The sequence below is a fragment of the Muntiacus reevesi genome, chromosome 4 (genome assembly GCF_963930625.1).
Source record: "Muntiacus reevesi chromosome 4, mMunRee1.1, whole genome shotgun sequence".
Classification (NCBI taxonomy): domain Eukaryota; kingdom Metazoa; phylum Chordata; class Mammalia; order Artiodactyla; family Cervidae; genus Muntiacus; species Muntiacus reevesi.
In genome coordinates this window covers 123,304,195-123,326,213 of record NC_089252.1, presented here as the reverse complement: position 1 = coordinate 123,326,213, position 22,019 = coordinate 123,304,195, and the positions used below count along the sequence as shown (strand labels likewise).

At 42.5% G+C, this 22,019-nt stretch overlaps 1 long non-coding RNA gene across 1 annotated transcript; it reads right to left on the bottom strand.

Moving 5' to 3' along the window:
- Positions 1 to 19,417: 19,417 nt before the first annotated feature.
- Positions 19,418 to 21,764, bottom strand: LOC136167892 (uncharacterized). Its single transcript, XR_010663119.1, has 3 exons — positions 21,690 to 21,764; positions 20,416 to 20,460; positions 19,418 to 19,447 (listed from the first exon to the last, which is right to left on the bottom strand). It is a non-coding gene; the product is annotated as an uncharacterized lncRNA (long non-coding RNA).
- Between the last annotated feature and the right edge of the window lie 255 nt (positions 21,765 to 22,019).

Sequence of the window (22,019 nt, the reverse complement as noted above, 5' to 3'; positions counted from 1 at the left end):
TGTCCTCCTTCCTTTTGCTCCTGTGAGCTGCTTCTAAATGTCCCCAAGTTATGATGAAACGCTGACTTCTCTTAGCTGGGCTCTTGGTTTTCCGGGGCCGCTCTGCAGAGCCGGCCTTCCCATGACCCCTCCTGTGAAAGCCTGGGCGGGTAGCAAAACGCGAGCTGGTGAGTGCCTCTGAGCCAGCTGAAGACACTGAACAAAGGGACAAACTGCGGCGGTTTCCTTCCCTTGCAACGGGAAGCAGATGGAAAGAGCCCAGGGCACCAAATCATTCCGAGTGAATAATACTGGAATGCAATGTGCGGTCCTGCTTACCATTGTAGCCCCAAGACCTAGAACACAGCGGGCGCCGAGTAAACACTTGGTGCATGCCGATCGTGGCAAGCTGTCTCCACGGGCCTAACCATCCTCCCCACGGCCTCCCCCTGCCCTTCTCGCTAACTGCCGGGGCTTTGGCTGGTTGGCTGCTCTTGAGCGAGGAGCTGAGACTTAGAAACGGGGGAAGGCCAGTCCCGTGGCCGGCCTTCATTGACTGCCACGATCCTGACTCTCTTTCCAGGTGCAGAGCACTTTGTGTGTGATGAATGATATAGAAACATACCCCTGGCAGCCAGCTGGCCCCTCACCAGATCTCTGTAAACACCAGCCAGAGGCGGCTCTGGTCCTGCGCCAGGCTGGAGACAGCCCGAGCCAACCTCGCGGCTTCCGACCCCCCGCGTGGGGCTCATCATACCTCCCCAGCTGTGTCTCAGCTCCAGACACGGGCGGATGAATTCTCTGTGATTTTCCATCAGAGGATCTCGGAAGGAAATATCATTCTCTCTCTTCTCCCTGTCTGTCTCTGTTTGCCTTGGCAGAGAACCGCCTTGTGATCCTCTCTTCTCCGCTCTCATCTCTTTGATCTGGAATGCTTTTTCCTGCTGCTTACCTCTTGTTCTTCAGACCTAAACTGCAAGCATGGCTTTGATAGGAATGACAAGAGGATGTGTTAGGTCGTTTGAGGGGAGTCTAGATGAGCAATTCTGGGTCTTAAAACTTATTTCCCCCGTCCTTCCAAGCTGGGTTGCAGTGAAGCACTCTAGGGAAGAGAATTTGTATCAGTGAAATGTTTAGTCCAGCGACTGAGGGGCTCTGTTGCTAAGTTTTGTGGCTTTTGAGACTCAGACATTTTCACCCTTTAGCACCTGAGAATTTGGGAGGTATTTTCCTCATCACGTATGTCACACCTTAATTGGCAATGGTCTTCTGATTGTTTGGTGGTGGAAAAAATAATGGCATCACTCACAATAGGTGAAATCTTAGATTTGATAAAACAGGGAAGTTAATTCTGGCAAGAAATGTCTCAGTATGTTTTATAAGACTTAATTTTTTTAAAGCAGTTTAGGATTACAGCAAATTTGAAAGGGAGGTATAGAGATTTCCTATATGCTCTTTTTCTCCCCATATACATAACCTCTCTCATTATCAGCATCACCCACTGAAATGGTACATTTTTTACCAAGGATGAACGTACACTGACACATCATAATCACTCCAAGTCCACAGTTGACCTGAGGGGTCACTCTTGGTGTTGTATATGCTATGGGTTTGAACAAATATATAGTAACATGTATTCATCACTATAATATCATATAGGGTATTGTTACTACCTTATTCATCATCCCCTCCCCCACCCCAGGTAAACCACTGATCTTTTTATCGTCTCCATAGTTTTGCCTTTTCCAGAATGTTCTATAGTTGGGATCATACTGTATGTAGCCTTTTTCAGATTAGTTTATTTCACTTATATGCATTTATTTCCTTCTTGTCTTTTCATAGCTTGGTAGATCATTTCCTTTTAGCACTGAACAAATTTTATTGTTGGGATATACCACAGTTTACTTATCCATTCATCTACCGATGGACATCTGGTTGCCTGCAGATCTGCTTTAGCAATTATGAAGAAAGCTGCTATAAACATCCATGTGTAGGCTTTTCTGTGGACATACATTTTCAGCCCCTTTGAGTAAATACCTGGGAGCGCGCTTGCTGTGTCATCCGATAAGAGCATGTTCAGTGCTGTAAGAAGCCACCACTGTCTTCCCAGGAGGCCGCACCCTTCTGCATGCCCACCAGCAGTGAGTGAGTGTCGCTGTGGTTCCATTCCTCACCAACATTTGTTGATGCCAGTGTTCTGGGTGTGGGCCATTCTAAAGCTGGCGCTTCCCTGGTTGCTCAGTCGTAAAGAATCCACCTGTAATGCAGGAGATGCAGGTTCGACCCCTGGGCCAGGAAGATCCCCTGGAGGAAGAAACGGCAACCCACTCCAGTATTCTTGCCTGGGAAATCCCATGGACAGAGGAGCCTACAGTCCATGGGGTTGCAGAGAGTTGGACATAACTGAGTGATTAAACCATCACCTCCAAAGCTGGGTAGTGGTAACCGATCACTGTTTTAATTTGCTTTTCTCTGATGACAAGTGATGTGGAGCATCTTTCCATGTGTTTCTTTGCCATCTGTATACTTCGTTGATGTTTATGAAGGTCTTTGGCCCATGTTCTACGCGTGTTGTTTGTTTTCTTACTGATTTTTAGAAGATCTTTGGACATTTTGAATGATGCTTCTTTTTCAGGTATCTCGTTTGCAAATTTTTTCCCCCAGTCTGTGGTTTGTCTTTTAAAAAATTCTCTTGATAATGTCTTATACAGAGCAGGGGTTTTTAGTTTTAATGATGTTCAGTTTATCAATGATTTCTTTCATGTTTTGGGTCTTTGGGCATCACCATGCTCAAGGTCATTTAGGTTTTCTCCTATGCTATCCTCTAAGAATTTTATATCTTTACATTTTACATTTATGAATATGATCCATTTAGAGTTAATTTTTGTGATGTGTGTAAGATCTGTGTCTATATTAATTTTTTTCTACATTTTTTGGTATCCAGTTGTTCTAGCACCATTTGTTGTAGAGACTACCTTGCTTCACTGTATTACCCTCCCTCTTTTGTCAAGGGTCAATTGACTATATTTATAGGTAACTTGTTCGTCCAGGTGGACTAATCTATAAGCCAAAAATTCTATGATCAACCTATTTAAAAATGTGTCCATAATCGTAATTATCATTTTAAATCTATGTAGATAGGTTTATATAAAGGAGGCAAGGAGCCAGGAGTGATAAAGGCTGGGTTCTGGTACAGCTTTTGCTTTAACTTATTGTAAACCTCTGCTCAAGTCATTGCCTTTTAGCCTCTCCTTTCCTGTCTGCAAAATAACGGGTTGGCAACAATGGCAAAAGACTGACTTCAGAGTTGCCTCTCTGCCCCATAGGTCATCACTCAGAGCTGAGGGAACGGGAGCTACTGCAAGTGCAGTTAATATCTCCTTAGAGTGAAGGTATGTCATAGTGACTCGTGAGAACCTATCACACTAGACATAACGTAGTTTACTCGGTAAGATAATGATTTCATAACATGAGTATCTAAGTAGGGTAAATAGTTATTGAGTGCCAACAGAGTGCTGGATGCTCTGCTTCTGGCTTTTAAAAAAACATTATTTAGCTTATTTTATTATTTGGGCTGCACAGGTGCTTCATTGCTGCATGTGGGCTTGCTCTAGCTGTGGTGAGCAGGGACTACTCTAGTTGCAGAGCACGAGCTTTTCTTGTTGCAGAAGATGGGCTCTAGGGTGGGCGGGTTTCAGGAGCTGTTACTGGTGGTCTCTAGGGCGCGGGCTCAGTAGTTCACGGTGCATGAGCTCATTTGCCCTTTGGCACGTGGGATCTTCCTGGGCCAGGGACAGAACCCCTGTCCCCTGCATTGGCAGGCAGAATTTTAACCACTGGATCACCGGGGAAATCCTGCTATCCTCTTGTTATGGGTTCAATTGTGCCTTCCCCTGAGATGTCAAAGTCCTAACCCAGGGTGCCAATCAATATAACCTTATGTGGAAATAAGAACTTTGCAGATGATTGATTTAAGATGAGGTCATTGGTGTGAGCCCTAATCCGGTGGAAATTTGGATACAGAGACCAACACACACACACAGGGAGAAGGCTACTGAGGGTGAAGGTAGAGACTTGAGTGATGCATCTACGTTCCAAGGATCCCCAGGGATGGCAGAAAACCTCTAGAAGGTGGGAGAGGGGCCTGCCGTAGATTCTCCCTCGCAGTTCCTGGTTCTGCCACCGTTTGAACTTCTAGGCTCATGAACCGTGAGACAGTCCATTTCTGTTGTTTAAGCTCCTCAGTCTGTGGTACTGTGTTACGGTCACCTAGGAAACTAACACATCCTTATAGACACCTTGAATCATTCAGTCATCACAGTGACCCTGTTCTCCATTCTCAAGGTGCAGCGCTGAGAACAGAGTGCAAACGTCCTGTGCTTGTGAAGGTTACATCCTAGTGAGAGAAGCCAGATGAAAACAAAGACATCACGTATCAGATATGAGACAGGTAACAAAAAGAAGCTGGGCATGAAAGAGACAGAGGGGGTGTGGAGGAGGGCCTCGGGGGTTTACTGATTTGTATAAGGGAGTCTGAAAATGTTGTGTCGAAGGAGTCCTGAAACCACCTGCAACCAACAGGAAGCCACACTCCCGGTGTCCAGCCCAGGGCCCTTATTAGTCCAAGTTGGGGTGAAGCTTAGACAGGGAGGTGTGTGCCCAGGGCCCTTATTAGTCCAAGTTGGGGTGAAGCTTAGACAGGGAGGTGTGTGCCCAGGGCCATGCAGACAGCAGGCGGGGGGGCCGACATGTGAGGCCAGGAGCTCTCACCACCAGAGCTCACCCTCTGTTACCACAGTGGTGTTTTGGTCACTCTTATCTCTGTTGATTTTATGTTCTCTTCAGCTAGGTTCTATTTCCAGAGTTACTACAATTAGGCAGGCAGAGTACTTAGTTGACAATCCTCCCAGAAGCAGTTTCTAGTGATCTGGCATCAATGTAAGGGTGTATGTCAAGTGACCTCACTCCCCTTAGAGTCATTGATATCTTTCTTTTTGAATGTCCATAAGATATTGTTTTCTTTTGTTAAAAATTTATTTTATTGAAGTATAGTTGATTTACAATGTTGTGTGAATTTCTGCTAGATGGTAATATGATTCTGTTATACATATGCATATATTTATTCTTTTTTAGATTCTTTTCCATTATGGTTTATCTCAGGATATTGAATATAGTTCCCTGTGCTACATAGTAGGAATTTGTTGTTTATCCATCTTATATATATATAATAATTTGCATCTACTAATCCCAAATTCCTGATCATTGATGTCTTGATAAAAGTCATTAAGGATGTATTTATTTAGGAATTATTGAAGGTGAATGAAAAGATTTAATTATAAATGTTTTTTGCAGTATAATTTATAATACCAAGATCAGTTAATATGGTGGAATATTATACAATCATCAAAATCTTGTTGTTAAATGAAAACTTTAACTGTTTCTTTAGGTCTTACATCCTTTTGGGAATATGATAAAAGCAGCCAATTCCCTTCTTGTGAAGAAAGCACATTTTTACTTACATAAAAATTTGTAAGTAATTTCACAGAATTCATTGACTGTATGAAGCCTATGTATAGACTTAGGTTGAAGACTACAACTCTATAGTAAAGAGCAATTATCAGTGGCAGAGGAAAACAGTCAGAAAAACATATATGTGCATTGGCATATGAGACTGGAAAGATATATATCAAATTGACTCTGAGAAAGATCAGAGATGTCAGATCTTAAATTTCTTCTTTGGACATTTCAGAGTTTCTCTAGTTTTCTACTAGGAAAATATATCATTTCAATATGATTTAAAAAATTATTTTAACATGGTATAAAAAATACATAGGAGTCTTAGAGAAGTCCCCAAGAAATACAGGAAAAATGGAAAATGATAAAAAGTGCAAAGGAATAATAATATGCCTTTGGTAATAGGCCCTCCTAGAGCCAGACATCCTGGAATGCAAAGTCAAGTGGGCCTTAGGAAGCATCACTATGAACAAAGCTAATGGAGGTGATGGAATTCCAGTTGATCTATTTCAAATCCTAAAAGATGATGCTGTGAAAGTGCTGCATTCAGTATGCCAGAAAATTTGGAAAATCCAGCAGTGGCCACAGGACTAGAAAAGGTCAGTTTTCATTCCAATAGCAAAGAAAGGTAATGCCAAAGAATGCTCAAACTACCGCACGATTGCACTCACCTCACATGCTAGAGAAGTGATGCTCAAAATTCTTCAAGCCAGTCTTCAACAGTACAATGAACCGTGAACTTCCAGATGTTCAAGCTGGTTTTAGAAAAGGCAGAGGAACCAGAGATCAAATTCTCAACATCCATGGATCATCAAAAAAGCAAGAGAGTTCCAGAAAAACATCTATTTCTGCTTTCTTGACTATGCCAAAGCCTTTGACTGTGTGGATCACCACAAACTGTGGAAAATTCTTTAAGAGATGGGAATACCAGACCACCTGACCTGTCTCCTGAGAAATCTGTATGCAGGTCAGGAAGCAACAGTTAGAACTGGACATGGAACAACAGACTGGTTCCAAATAGGAAAAGGAGTACGTCAAGGCTGTATATTGTCACCCTACTTATTTAACTTATATGCAGAGTACATCATGAGAAACCGTGGGCTGGATGAAGCACAAGCTGGAATCAAGATTGCTGGGAGAAATATCAATAACCTCAGATATGCAGGTGACACCACCCTTGGCAGAAAGCAAAGAAGAACTAAAGAACCTCTTGATGAAAGTGAAAGAGGAGAGTGAAAAGCTGGCTTAAAGCTCAATATTCAGAAAACTAAGATCATGGCATCTGGTCCCATCACTTCATGGAAAATAGATGGGGAAACAGTCGAAACAGTGGCTGACTTTATTTTCTTGGGCTCCAAAATCACTGCAGATGGTGACTGCAGTCATGAAATTGAAAGACACTTACTCCTTGGAAGGAAAGTTATGACCAACCTAGACAGCATATTAAAAAGTAGAGACATTACTTTGCCAACAAAGGTCCGTCTAGTCAAAGCTATGGTTTTTCCAGTGGTCATGTATGGATGTGAGAGTTGGACTATAAAGAAAGCTGAGCGCCAAAGAATTGATGCTTTTGAACTCTGGTGTTGGAGAAGAGTCTTGAGAGTCCCTTGGACTGCTAGGAGATCCAACCAGTCTATCCTAAAGGAAATCAGTCCTGGGTGTACCTTGGAAGGACTGATGCTGAAGCTGAAACTCCAATACTTTGGCCATGTGATGCGAAGAGCTGACTCATTTGAAAAGACCCTGATGCTGGGAAAGATTGAGGGTGGGAGGAGAAGGAGACGACAGAGGATGAGAGAGATGGATGGCATCCCCGAGTCACTGGACATGAGTCTGAGTAAACTCTGGAGTTTGCGATGGACAGGGAGGCCTGGTGTGCTGTAGTCCATAGGGTCACAAAGACTTGGACACGACTGAGCAAGTGAACTGAACTGAACTGAACTGATGAGGAGGGCACAAAACAGTTCTCTGTCCTCATGGGACTATCAAGGGGAGTGGACTTAATTTAAACTAAAGGTTGTACTTGAGTGTAAAATAGAATTTATTTTCTGTCATGTGTAAAACACTTACATGGGGCACCCAAGGACAAGGAGGAAATGCAAAAGGTGTAGCAAAAAAGTACCAGTCTTATTGGCTTAAACAGCCATCTCCCTAAAGGCATGAAATGCAATCAGGTGATTTATCTAGAGCCCTTCGTTCAATGTTCATGTTTTTGAAGCAGGTTCGCTGGTACACGGAGGAAGAAGCAGCTGGTGCTCACCCAGCTGCTCCATCCCCGTGCCCCAGACTGAAGCCCCTTCGCGCACACCTGCCAGGAGGTAGGGGTGGGCGCTGCTTCTCTAACAAGGTGATTCAAGTCTCCTGCTCATAAATATTGGGTACCAGGGAAATTGATGATCTAATTTAAGCAAAGCTGCAATTCGTTTTTATGCCTTGGTCTGATGCACACCACTGAATGAAGCATACAGCAGGGAAGGTCTGGTCAAGTAAAATTATTCTCCACGCTCGTGGTTGTTAATATTCATGACTCCTTTAGAGGCAAGCATTCTTTGTATCAGGCATATTGAATCCTCTAGAGACCTGCTGTATCTCTAGGGGAATTTTTCTAATCCATTCTGTAGGCTTGACAATCCTTTGACCTTATTATTTCTTATTTCTTATCAGGCTTACCATTCTTTTTATGACCTTGAAGTACTGCTGTCAAAAGAATATTTCTTAGGACAATTCAGTTTCTATGACAGAATGCCGACAACTGAATATGAGTATAGCACAGACACACACGTGGATGCACAAACATGTACACACACGGGTACTACGTGCATAGATGTAGAACTGTGCAGTATAATGTCATGGCAAAGCGCATATAGCTCTGTGGACAGACATTCTGAGTTGGGCTTCTGCTACCGCCACAGCTTTGTAAACTTGGGCAATTTATCTAACCTTGATAAAATTTAATTCATCAGAATGGGGATAATAATAGTTACCTTCCTGATAGGATAGTGGGGAAGATTAGGTGCATCAATGCAAGCTCAATGATTATAGTGTTACCTGTCCTATAGTGCATGTTTGCTGGCAGTTTCAGGGCTTTCTGAGTGTTAGGAGGTTTGAGAGAGACTGACTGATTGTCCCTAAGGCCATAAGAACCAGAACCTCCTTTGGGCCATTAAGCCCTTTCTAGCAGCACTAGCTTCTCTAGGGCAGATAGGCCTCGTTGCCCCTGTAGGTGCTGGGTCGTTATGTGAACAGGATCACCCGAAGGAGCTTCATGAAATGGATAGAGCTCTCTCAGCCTTGGGTACCCATGGAATTGGAGTCCTGCTGTTTACCCCTAAGCTGATCTACCCAAAGCTGCCTGTGGAAGAGGATCCAGTCTTAGTCCTTATATTTTCACTGGTCTTCAAGTTTGAGTACTATAGGCTGTCTTGGGAGTACTGAGTGTCTTTTCTGGCTCATAACTTCATAGTCTAGTTGAGTATCTCTTAACAAATTCTCTACCTTTCAATGGGAAACCCGAATAACTCAGGATTATGGATGGGTATGTCTCCCTTCATGCAGAAATAGAATTTCTAAAGTTGTTTAGCTCAGTCACTCAGTCCTGTCTGACTCTTTGTGAACCCGTGGACTGCAGCACACCAGGCTTCCCTGTCCATCACCAACTCCCGGAGCTTGCTCAAACTCACGTCCAGTGAGTCGGTGATGCCATCCAACCATCTCGTCCTCTTTTGTCCCCTTCTCCACCTGCCTTCAATCTTTCATACCGTCAGGGTCTTTTCTAATGAGTTGGCTCTTTGCATCAGGTGGCCCAAGTATCGGAGCTTCAGCTTCAGCATCAGTCCTTCCAAAGAATATTCAGGACTGATTTCCTGATTGACTGGTTTGATCTCCTTGCAGGCCAAGGGACTCTGTATGTAAATAAAATTTTTATAACCCAAATACACTAACCCTGTTGTTCTTCTTCTACACTGATGGCTTGTTCTTTTTTTTTTTTTGGTAAAAATTCTGCCATGATCTCATAATGCATCAAATAAACACAGGTAATAGTATTCTCTATTGTACAGGCGCCATGTGAAATATTAGGAAGTTATTGAAAAAATAGAAATTACATTTTTCTCCACAGAGTCTGTGGTTTAATGGAGAGCCACAGAAAATCAAATTAGGTTTTTTTCCCCCTCTATATATGATCCTATTTTGATTGTTCTGTGGCTGTGGGGAAGAGAAATAGTCCTCACCGAAATCCTCAGTTAGAACCTCACAGAGGCAAGTCTGAAATATCTCTACCATTTCCTAAACATTGCATATCCTGGATTTACTGGGACAGCATCTACCTCTTATCATTTCATTCTATTCCATTAAAGTGATTTATTAAATCCACAAGCAGTATAACTAAATTATTTAGTCTTTTACAACTTGTAATGCAAATCAAGCAATGACAACAACAGACCCTAGATGGTCTTCAAGTTCTAATATTTGATTCTGAATACATGGTCTTTTGGGCTCAAAAGACTTTTGGTTTCATGGGCTTCTCAAGAGTGTTACTTAGGAAAGGAGGCCAGCATAGCAGGGAGGCTGACGGTCTCCAGTGAGGCGAGAGCAGTGCTTTGCCATCCCTGCCGGGCACCTTACCTCTGGCACAGCTCCTCGGGGGGCACTGGGCCCCCTGTGCCGTGCCTGCTGCCCTGGGAGCTTTTCCATCTGTCGTGGAGGACCAGGAACAAAGCTTGGGTGATGCTGCCATTGTGTGTCCTGTATACAGGATCCTGTATCCATTGTGTATCCTTGGCCCCTGCTTCCTCTCTCTTCGCTTCCACTGCATCATCCTCTGCCATTTAGCTTCCTCACCCGGGACTCTTGGAGAACTGGAGAGTCCAGGGATGGAGCGAGGCATTACTGAGTGTCTAGACAGCCTCTGCTCTTTGTTCTTTTAAAGGAGATTAGAAAGGACAGTCGCAGAAGGCAATGGCACCCCACTCCAGTACTCTTACCTGGAGAATCCCAGGGACGGGGGAGCCTGGTGGGCTGCCGTCTGTGGGGTCACACAGAGCTGGACATGACTGAAGCGACGCAGCAGCAGCAGCAGGAAGGACATTGCTGGGCATTGTAAGTCTGGCTCGTGCTGCCCCAGCTGTCTAACCCGGGAAGCAGAGAGTTCATCGTTCATCTTCTTTGTGTCTCTGGGCTGACAGTTCTTTAGCTGATTTTGTCCTTGAGCTAGAAGAGTAAATGTTATCCATGAAGCTAAAAGGAATTTTCCTGCTTAGGATTAAATAGTGCAAATAATAATTTTATTACCATACAGAAAGGACTCTTCAATGGCTGACAGAAAACCTTTAGGGCCAACCTGATTCCTGAAGTTAAAGAAGAGAGGAGATGGGGCAGGTCAAGTGTTTTTAATCTCTCTAAATCAGAGTTCTAGTTTTGCAAACTCTCTTATGGTTCATAAACTTCTCTAAACATTTTAGAAAACTTAGCACAGAACATTCTCTAATAGGCTTAAGAGTCATCTCGAAATAATTTCCTTTAATTAGATGTAATGGATTGTCTGAGGGACTGTACAACTCTGCTTGGCCTGGCGGAGGTAATTAGCCTTGAACAGTTGCACTTGGCCATTTATTATTCCAGTGAGTGTGAGTATTATGCTTGCATTTTTTTACAGCTGTCATTTGAAGAAACTAAAGACTTCATTCAAGTGAATACCGAACTGTTTCTTGTTTTTCTTTCAAAACACCTATTTAAAATCAGAACACCTTCATTTGAAGTCTGCTACACAGCTCCCCTTCCCCTCCCACCTCCACCCCCAGCGCTTACTGGCTGTAAGATCCTACCAAATCTCTCATACTGTATGTTTTCTGAGCTATAAACATGGCTTAAGGATACTCACAGGGTTAATTGAAATAATGTCACTGTTGCTTTTAACAAATCATGATTTATCATGTTTACATAGCAACACAAGGGACTTCCCTAGCAGTCCAGTGACTAAGACTCTGTGCTTGGGTTCCATCGCGGATCAAGGAACTAAGATCCCACATGCCACATGGCACCGCCACAAACAAAAACAAATAAGCAAATGAGACTTGCCAGACCCTTGAATAAGTGGTGTTTTGAAACAAAGAGCGGCTTGCAACTCATTACTGGCTCCTGAAATCAGTTTCTTGGATTGAGATGAATAGTTATAAAAAAAAGTTAAATAGAGTGGAATAGAAAACATGAGTATGCTCATGGGTATTCAGGTAATAAGTATTGTTTCACTGAAGGTTGTGAAGTATGTGTAAAGGTAAGGTGTTTACTGCATTTTATTTTTTTATTTATTTATTTTTTTACTGTGAGTCAAGGACACTGATGTTTGAGAGCCTCTGGAGAAGGTATGCCTTATACAATGGAAGTGGCTTCAATTTTTGAGCAATTTTATCCACCAGAAAAATTTCTTATAATTTTTCTAGCTACCTTCCTTGAGTTTTTGTTGAAGACAGAATAGGTTTTTGAAGTCTTAAACCTACAGAATCTTAATCAGATACATTAAATAACAGTTTTGAAAGCACGATACTTTCTCTCTTTGGCAGACTCGGCTGCCCCCCGAATGGCCAAGCCCCGCTGTCTCCTTCCTCCTTGCTGCCACTTCTGGAGTTCCCATGAAACTTAGGGATGACTGGCCCTATCTTGATTTCCAGGGATAAAACCTGCCAGGTCTAAGCCCACCATAATGGTTCTGTCTCCCTTGATGGTGATTGGCTGAGGAGTGGACATATGATATAATTCTGGCCCACAAGAATTGAAGTCTGCTTCTGAGAATTATTTTCTTGCTGATAAGAATAAGTTACAAGAAAAGATTTCCCTTTTCCCTTCTTCCACTAGATGTGTTGTCTAATAATGCCTGGATCTGTGAGAGACATTTTTTCACCGTAGAGGAACCAGCTCTAGACGGCATCTCAGTGGATGTTAAAGCTGAAAGAAGGAGATAAATTGAGTCTTTGACAATAATGTTGAGTCTTAAACTTTACCCATTCTGAAGCTATTCTACTTCTACATATGGCTTCTATATCTAGCTGAGTTAATGCATATTCTTTGTGGTTTAGAACATTTTATGCTAGGGTTTTCTGTTGTTTGCAACTGAAAATGTAATATGTAATATGAAAGGATGCTCAGTTACGTGGTCCTGTCTGACTCTGCAACCCCGTGGACAGTAACCCACCAGGCTCCTCTGTCCTTGGAATTCTCCAGGCAAGAATACTGGAGTGGGTTGCCATTTCCTTCTTCAGGGGATCTTCCCAACTCAGGGGTGGAACCAGGGTCTCCTGCCTCTCCTGCATTGGGAGGCAGATTCTCACTGAGTCACCTAGGAAGATCCAGTATGTGATATACCCAAAGAATAATGTCCTGATTATGTTCTTAAGAAATATAAGAAATATCCTTGGGATACATTTGAGTTTTACCACATGACTGTTCCCAACCTGAGATCCAGATGTGAGTCAGAAGGTTCTATATCATCTCTTCTAAATCATCATATCTCGTGGAAGTCATCCCTTTTGAGGTCATCTTCTTATAGAAGTTGTTGGTGTAGGTGTGTAGAAGAAAGAGACTGTTAATAACTTGTGCAGATATCATGCTTTGTGCTTTTTGAAATAATTTTACATATATTTTTATTGAGCATTCATTAATTATTTAATAAAAAATTATTTATTGAACACCTACAAATGCCAGAGACTTAGGTATTGAAGATACAGTGATGAGTATAATCAACAGAATTCATCTTCATTGTGAGCCTAACATTGTTATTCTTGGTAACTTTGTGAAGTATGGCAGCTATTATAGAATCTATTAATTTTCACTGATTCACTGTGTTTTCATGAGATTCTGATATGTACATGGCACTGTGCCAGGGAATGCAGTGGTAAGTAAAACAAACATATCTGGGAGCTTAACGACTGAACTCTTCACAATCATCTTCTAAGATAGTTCAGTTTAGTTCAGTTCAGTCGCTTGGTCATGTCCAACTCTTTGTGACCCCATAGATTGCAGCATGCCAGGCCTCCCTGTCCATTACCAACTTCTGGAGTTTACCCAAACTCATGTCCATTGAGTTGGTGATGCCAACTAACCATCTCATCCTCTGTCGTCCCCTTTTCCTCCTGCCTTCAATCTTCCCCAACATCAGGGTCTTTTCAAATGAGTCAGCTCTTTGCATCAGGTGGCCAAAATATTGGAGCTTCAGCTTAAACATCAGTCCTTCCAAGGAACACCCAGGACTGATTTCCTTTAGGATAGACTGGTTGGATCTCCTAGCAGTCCAAGGGACTCTCAAGAGTCTTCTCCAACACCAGAGTTCAAAGGCATCAATTCTTCGGTGCTCAGCTTTCTTTACAGTCCAACTCTCACATCCATACATGACTACTGGAAAAACCATAGCCTTGACTAGATGGAACTTTGTTGACGAAGTAATGTCTATGCTTTTTAATATACTGCCTGGGTTGGTCATAACTTTCCTTCCAAGGAGTAAGTGTTCTTTAATTTCATGGCTGCAATCACCATCTGGAGTGATTTTGGAGCCCAGAAAAATAAAGTCAGTCACTGTTTCCACTGTCTCCCCATCTATTTTCCATGAAGTGATGGGACTGGATGCCATGATCTTAGTTTTCTGAATGTTGAGCTTTAAGCCAATTTTTTCACTCTCCTCTCTCACTTTCATCAAGGGGCTCTTTAGTTCTTCTTTGCTTTCTGCCATAAGTGTGGTGTCATCTGCATACTTGAGGTTATTGATATTTCTCCCAGCAATCTTGATTCCAGCTTGTGCTTCATCCAGCCCAGCGTTTCTCATGCTGTACTCTGCATATAAGTTAAATAAGCAGGGTGACGATATACAGCCTTGACGTACTCCTTTTCCTATTTGGAACCAGTTTGTTGTTCCATGTCCAGTTCTAACTGTTGCTTCCTGATCTGCATTACAGGTTTCTCAAGAGGCAGTTCAGGTGATCTGGTATTCCCATCTCTTTCAGAATTTTCCACAGTTTAAGGTAGTAAATAGCGTTAATTAATTCTTTTAACAAATATTTATAAAGCTCCTCCTGTATGCTAAGTACAAATGAGAAAACTGAAGCCAGAGAGGTGAAATGACTTAACATGATACTTGTTAGTGGGAAAGTGCCATCTAGAACAGAAGAGTCTTCTATGATTCAAGTGACCTTCTCAACTTGAACACATTGTCTTTTAAACAAAACAAAGGACAATGAGAATTACTTCCTAAGCACATCTTGTCAAGTTTGCTAAAGAATCAGTATCATTGTCTTCTCAAATGAAGCATAGAAAGTGAAACTGGAAAAATTTTCTCAACTAAATGTAACATTTACACTTGTACCCCTGGGTGCAAAAGGAGTCCAGATATTTTTAGCTCAAAAGACTGGGGCTCCATAAAAAGTAAGGTTTGCGAAGGAATTAATAGGATGATTAGAGTGCTTAGAGAAAAGCAAAAATTCTAAAATTTCTGGACCAAAGAACACAGATCAGCACCTTTGTAGCTGTTCACTTCAAGTACACCTGTGTCTGGATGCCGTCTCCCCGAGAGTCCATGTAGCCTGTGTGCTGCATGATTGTCTTGTTCTTTGTGCTTTTTTCCCCTCTTCAAACCACTCTTTAGAGTCCTTACTTCTTCCAAAGTCATTCTTGACCTGGCTCTGTTCAACCTCCTTGACTCAGATTCTGACCCAGAGGGACAAGAAAGGATGTTTTAAGGCCATCAAATATAGAACTTTTAATGCTTAAGGAACTTGCAGTTTTCAAGCACAGTTGTTGTTGTTCACCCTCTCAGTCGTGTCTGACTCTTTGTGACCCCATGGACTGCAGCACGCCAGGCTTCCCTGTGCTTCACCATCTCCCCGAGTTTGCTCACACTCATGTCCATCGAGTCGGTGATGCCATCCAACCATCTCATCCTCTGTCGCCCCTTCTCCTCCTGCCCCCAATCTTTCCCAGCATCAGGATTTTTTCCGATGAGTCAGCTCCTCGCATCAGGTGGTCAAAGTATTGGAGCTTCAGCTTCAACATCAGACCTTCCAATGAATACTCAGGACTGACTTCCTTTAGGATTGACTGATTTGATTTCCTTACAGTCCAAGGGACTCTCAAGAGTCTTCTTAGTCCTCCCTTATTTGTGGTTTTGCTTTCTGCTGTTTTGGTTATTGTGCTCAATCATGGTCTGAAAAGGTTAAATGGAAAATTCCAGAAATAAGTAATTCATAAGTTTTAAATTGCAGCTCTGTTCTGAGTAGTGTGATGAAATTTCACACCATGTTGCTTTTTCTGCCCAAGTAGCCCAACCATTGACATCATCTGCTCCTGACCTGAGAACCATGAATGATCCAAGATCACCCAAAGCAGATAAATCTCCTTCTGAGTTTCACCCAAAGTCAATAGTAGCCTCAAGGTATATCAGAGTGCATTTGTTACTCATTTCATTTCATCTTCTCACACAGGCATTTATCAACTCACATCATCACGAGAAGAAGGAGTAAAGTAAAATAAAGTAGTTTGAGAGAGAGTCCATATTCACATAATTTTTTATTACAGTATGTTGTTATGATTGTTTTATTTTATTAGTTATTATTGTTAATCTCTTATGGTGCCTAATTGATAAATCAAACTTTATCACAGGCATGTATTTATAGGAAAAAGCATAATATAAATAGGGTTTGTTACCATCCATGGTTTCAGACATCCCCTGGGCATCATGGAACATACTCCCCATAGATAAGGGGGAATTAGAATATCATAAATTTTCATAATTTGGAAACAGAGTTGAAAATACCACTTTCTCATAGCAAGCGTTAAGATAATATGACATTAGTCACCTTGTGGAAGTGTTCCTAGGAAATAACATACCTTATGAGAAGGAGAATGATGAAAGAAGATAGCAAAAAAAAAAAAAAAAAAAGTTGAATAAATCAAAGAAAGAGAGAAGCTGGGAGAAAGAGGTAGAGGATCAGTAAGAATATGGAATAAGAGGGTCACCATTGTATCTTGGGATAAGTTGGTCCCAGGAAATCAAGGAGGCCCCATGAGGTCTTGCCTTGCTGATTTGCATGTGGATTCTAGGTGGCTCTGGGAGTGAGTGAGCCCTTGGGAAAGAATCCACAAGGAGGCTTCCAGTCCAATGACTTGTTCTCTTGGAGCCATCTCTCCCTGCTCAGAACATGTATAGAGTTTTGTCCCCCAGTTTTTCCTGGCAATGTAGTTATAAATTGAGTGAATGGACCACCTAGAATCTTTTAGACTATTCTTAAAAGGGTTTAGATTATTCTAGTTCTATTCACACATTTATAGCTGTAAACACAATTCCAGGACATGGCAGAGAGTCAGTGAATGTTCTCAAATGTTCAGTGAAATCGAACATGGGTGTGAGTGTGAATGTAACTCAAGTACAGAGGCAAAAATTTGAAATGCGTCCTTCTATTTTTATAGAGGGAAAAGGCAATGGCAACCCACTCCAGTGCTCTTGCCTGGAAAATCCCATGGACGGAGGAGCCTGGTGGGCTGCAGTCCATGGGTCGCTAAGAGTCGGACACGACTGAGGACTTCACTTTCACGCATTGGAGAAGGAAATGGCAACCCACTCCAGTGTTCTTGCCTGGAGAATCCCAGGGATGGGGGAGCCTGGTGGGCTGCTGTCTATGGGGTCACATAGAGTCAGACACGACTGAAGCGACTTAGCAGCAGCAGCATTTTTTATAGAATTTAACTTCCTTAGTAGTTTTTGCTTCTGTTGTTGTAGTTGTTACTACCTCTTAATTTAGCAAACCATCAAGCAGTGCAAATATTGAAAAACTGTTAATAGTTTCCTAATGGAGCAGAAAAAGGTGAAAACGACAAGATAGTGACAAAATAATCAACAAAGGAAATGCTGTGAATGGAAACTCACTCTGGTCCATGTGACCTCCTTGGGCAGGAGTATATAGGCAGACCAGGCAGCATGTAGGATTTTTATTATTATTATTATTTCAATTTATTGTTTTTTCATAAAGCAGTTACCATAGATTTCTTGGTTGTGTCCCTGGTCAAATATAAGCCAGAGTATGCATATACATTTTGCTTTGTACCCAGATAGAAATATGCCTGTTTGCATAGAATATGAAATCAATGTCAAGGTCACATACAATTTTCTGATCAAAAACAGTGGCACCAGTGTATTATTGCATAGCTGAATTCTCAACTAATGTGGAAACAAAGAGCTTAGGCTCTGGCACCAGAATGCCTGAGCTTGAATCTCAACTCTGCCTCTTATTAGCTCCATGATAAATTACTTAACCTTTCTGTGCCTTAGTTTCCTAATATGTAAACTGGAAATGATATTAGCTCTGCCTCATAGGTTCATTGTGAGAATTTAATGAGTTAATATATGTTAAGTTGTTAGAGGGCTTCCCAGGTGGCGCTAGTGGTAAAGAACCCACCTGCCAGTGCAGGAGACATAGGAGACACAGGTTTAATCCCTGGGTTGGGAAGATCCCTTGGGGTAGGAACTGACAACCCACTCCACTATTCTTGCCTGGAGAATCCCGTGGACAGAGAAGCCTGGCAGGCTACAGTCCGTGGGGTCGGACACAGCTGAGCACACTTCTTGAATCTTGAGCCTGAAGTTGTTAGAAAGGTGTCTGACACATTATAAGTGTTGGAATATTATTGTTAATAATCAAACATTACTAATAATATCAATGCCAAGATTTGATAAAATGCTATTATATTAAAAATTTAGAATCACTACATATTAACAAATGATTGAGAAAGTGCACAATGATAAATGCTTTCATAAATTGTCATGCTTTCAAATAAACTTACATTTCATTATCAATAGCATTTATATCTACACTTGAAATAGCAATGATGGATATGTATGAATATACGTGGAGATATCTGTTTACACATGCACATATGTAAGTACATATGTACATATATGTTCATTCAGTCTTCACATGAAGCATGTATGTGCTTCCACAGTTTGTGCAGCCAGTTTGGGAACCTGACTTTTTAAACTTAAATGCTTATTCTATACATAAGTCATACAAATTAGTACAGGTCCTTTTCTGAAAGAAACTTCACTGAATCTGATAGAAATCAGGCTGCAGTTGGTTAAGAATCGAATACAGTTAAATATAGTTTAAAACAATCAACAGAACTTGTGTAGTATCTTCCTTAGGCTAGTGGGTTTCCCTCCAAGTTACAGGGAGCTCACAGATCTGACAAGCGAAGGGAGAACCAGGGACAGTTTTGTGAATGGAGGTAGTGTAGATAGAGTAGTTAGAAGCCCACGGCAACCAGACCAGATGCCAGAGTGCCATACTTTTTAGACTATAGTTCTACTAGCAATGACTGTCATTTTAATATAGCCTCAGGGTTGTACAAGCTCTTTTGGTTATATTTTTGTCTTGCTTGATCCCCAGAACACACCAAAGCAACTTAATGCAGATGGAGACAACAGAAGAATAAATATAGCTATTCATCACAGCGGAGAGTCGGACATGACTCAGCGACTGAACAACACTAACAAACATTTCATCACGGCAGGCAGCAGCAAGGAAGCGTCTGGGATCGTCCGTGAGGTTCCCTGCAAGCCAGAGACGAAAATCTAGGTTGTTTGAAGGTGTATTCCCGATGTATCTGTGGAGAGAGATGTACTTCATGTCCACCAACTCCTCTGCCGTCTTTGAATTTCTCTAGTATCTGCAAAGTTGTGATCTTCTGGCTGAAGGGGGATGGAGTCGGGGCCAGCGGCAGGACTGCTTCGCCCAGTGCCAGCTCACCTGGCAAATTCCGAGGGTATCTCCTTAGTCTCCGCAGAGTTTCTGAGCGTCCCAAGGAAAACGCACGAAGCTGGAGCCCATGCAGCTGGTACCGAATGGTCGCTGTGGCGCGGTGATTCCCAGCTTGTCACTCCCAGAGCCTGGGCTGGTCACGACCCTGGGACTGGAGAGTCCATCTGTAAAATAGAGGGTGGGGTACACGCGGAATTCTAGCTGGCGATTTCTTGGCTTGAGACTCTTGGTTCCACTGGATTCCTTTTTATTTCCTGAAAGCCCTGGGGTGAGCCAGTGATCTCCAGTCACGTCTAAGCAGATGCTGCTCTGGCTTTACCAAATCTCGGCTATTTGAATCAGTTCCTTGGGCATCCCTGGTCAGTAAAGAGTAGGCCTGTTTCAGTGCTAAAGGGCGGGGCGTGAAACAGGCAGAGACCTAAGTCTCCACTGCAACCATGATAGTGGTGGAGTGATGAGATTGTAAGAAAGAGGCCATTCTGAGTGATAGGTTATCTTTCAAAGGAAAGAAAAGTACTGGAGAAGGAAGCATCCTATCTAGATCAAGGAATGCATGTCTAAAGGGCTGCAGAGAAGGGGAAGAGAAGCAGGCTGTCTGAACACGGGGAAAGCAAGGAGATTGAGGCTGAGAGCCCGTATCCATTAGCCCCTAGGGAGGCTGGTGATATAGGGGAGTGTGTGGAGGAAGGGTGGCCCTTAATAATGTCTATTCTTTAAAAAAGTCCTTTTAAAACTGAAGCGAAGTTGATGTATAATGCTGTTTTAGTTTTAGGTGCTCAGCAAAGTGATCCATTTACACGTGCATATATATGTTGTTTTTTTTTTCAGATTCTTTTCTCTTATAGGTTATTACAAAATATTGAGTATAGTTCAATAGGGGTCTGTTCTTTGACTGCTCTGTGCTCTAGGAAGGCATTTGCATGTCTGCTTTTGTCTTAGGCCAGTACTCTCTCAGATATTAGGCCAGTACCTCTGATAATTAGCATGTGGCCTGTGGTTTCCCCTCTCTTCAACTATTCCCCCCTCTCCCCAGCCCGTTTCAGGGTTTTCTTCCTCTGAGGATTCCAGAGGACACTCTCCTGTTGCCTTATTCTATCAAATGTTATTCCTGTGAGTGAGGTTTGTTCAGTACCTTCTTCCCCTTCTCTCAAGGACCTGGACGGAACTCCTGATGATTCTGTAAAGAAGCAACAGTAAATGAAGATGAACAATTATTTATTGAACATCTACTCAATATGTGTAAGGCCCTGGGAAAGCCATGGTCAATGAAACCGTCTTTCTCTTAAGAAGGGGACATCCTCTTAGGGAGGCACCTTTTAAGAGGGGAAAACACAATTACAAGCAAATGTACATAATATAATGTGTGTGCATGCTAAGTCCCTTCAGTCGTGTCTGACTCTGTGTGACCCTATGGGCCATAGCCCGCCAGGCTCCTCTGTCCATGGGATTCTCCAGGCAAGGATACTGGAGTGGGTTTCTGTGCCCTTCTCCAGGGGGTCTACCTGACCGAGGGATCGAACCTGTGTCTCTTATGTCTACCTGCGTTGGCAGGTGCGCTTGTTACCACTGGTGCCACCTAAGAAGCCCGTAATAGAGTGTAAGAAGGTATTATTAGGAATATTGCAGCGCTGACTATGAATGAGTTTTTCTCAAGCATTCCTCTGGGCCAGTGGAGCCTGTTCTGTCCCAGGAGATTATACCACCCTCAGAGGTCACGTGAGTCATTACCTGGCGGCAGGGCAGGGTCAGAACATAGGACTGTAGACCGAGGGAACAAATCAGGGGCTATGAACTGATGCCACCTCTTCAAACAGAGGACTGTGTTGGCCCAGTGATGGCCTCCGAATCTCCCTCACCAGCCACTAGGCTTTATGAAGTGCTGAAGGAGCAAAAGTTACGACATGTAAGATAAGCATGCTTTCCCCTCATAAAGAGAGCATTTCTTTTTTTTTTTAAGAGAGCATTTCTTGATGCTATCTCTTCTTCTTCCTTGTCTTATTTAGATTAAAACAGGGTGGGTTGGTCTATAAAGCATTTTTGAAGACGACTTAAGAAGAAACTGGAAGGAAACTTGTCTGGAAGCCGATTAGGAGATTATTTTGAAGAGTTGATGTTTCCTAGAGCAGGGGTCCTGAATGCTCAGGGAAGACTCTGAGAATAATGAACAATGGGGGCAGAAAAGACACTCATCCCAGGGCACACGGTTGTATCATAGAGGAAGTATCGCTCTGAGCTCCAGGACCGCCCCACCCCAGGAACAGTGGAGGAAAAGATGATTTAACAAACAGGAGGAACCAAAACTTCACATCAACCTTTGGAGAAAATACAGGCTAACTGATGTCAGTAGATACAAATGAGAAGGCTTCAGAAGAGGAACCTGCTGAATAAAGGGAAGAATCAACCCACCTTTGGGAAGTCATCTGTCTAAACATGAATAAAAGCATCTCCGTGTACTTGCAAAGTTGTTTTGTTGCTCAGTCATGTCTGAGTCTCTGTGACCCCGTGGACTGTAGCCCATCAGGCTCCTCCGTTCAAGGGATTTTTCCAGGCAAGAATACTGGAGTGGGTTGCCATTTCCTTTTCCATTTGCAAAGTTAAAGAAGTGATATTAAAATATTGTGTAAGTAGCCTCCTATTTAGAGAAGGACGCCAATATGAAAAATTACCAAAACATCGACAGAAAAGAAGTAGTTCTTAAGAACACATAGGATCTTCTTTTCCTTTAGCTATTTTTCT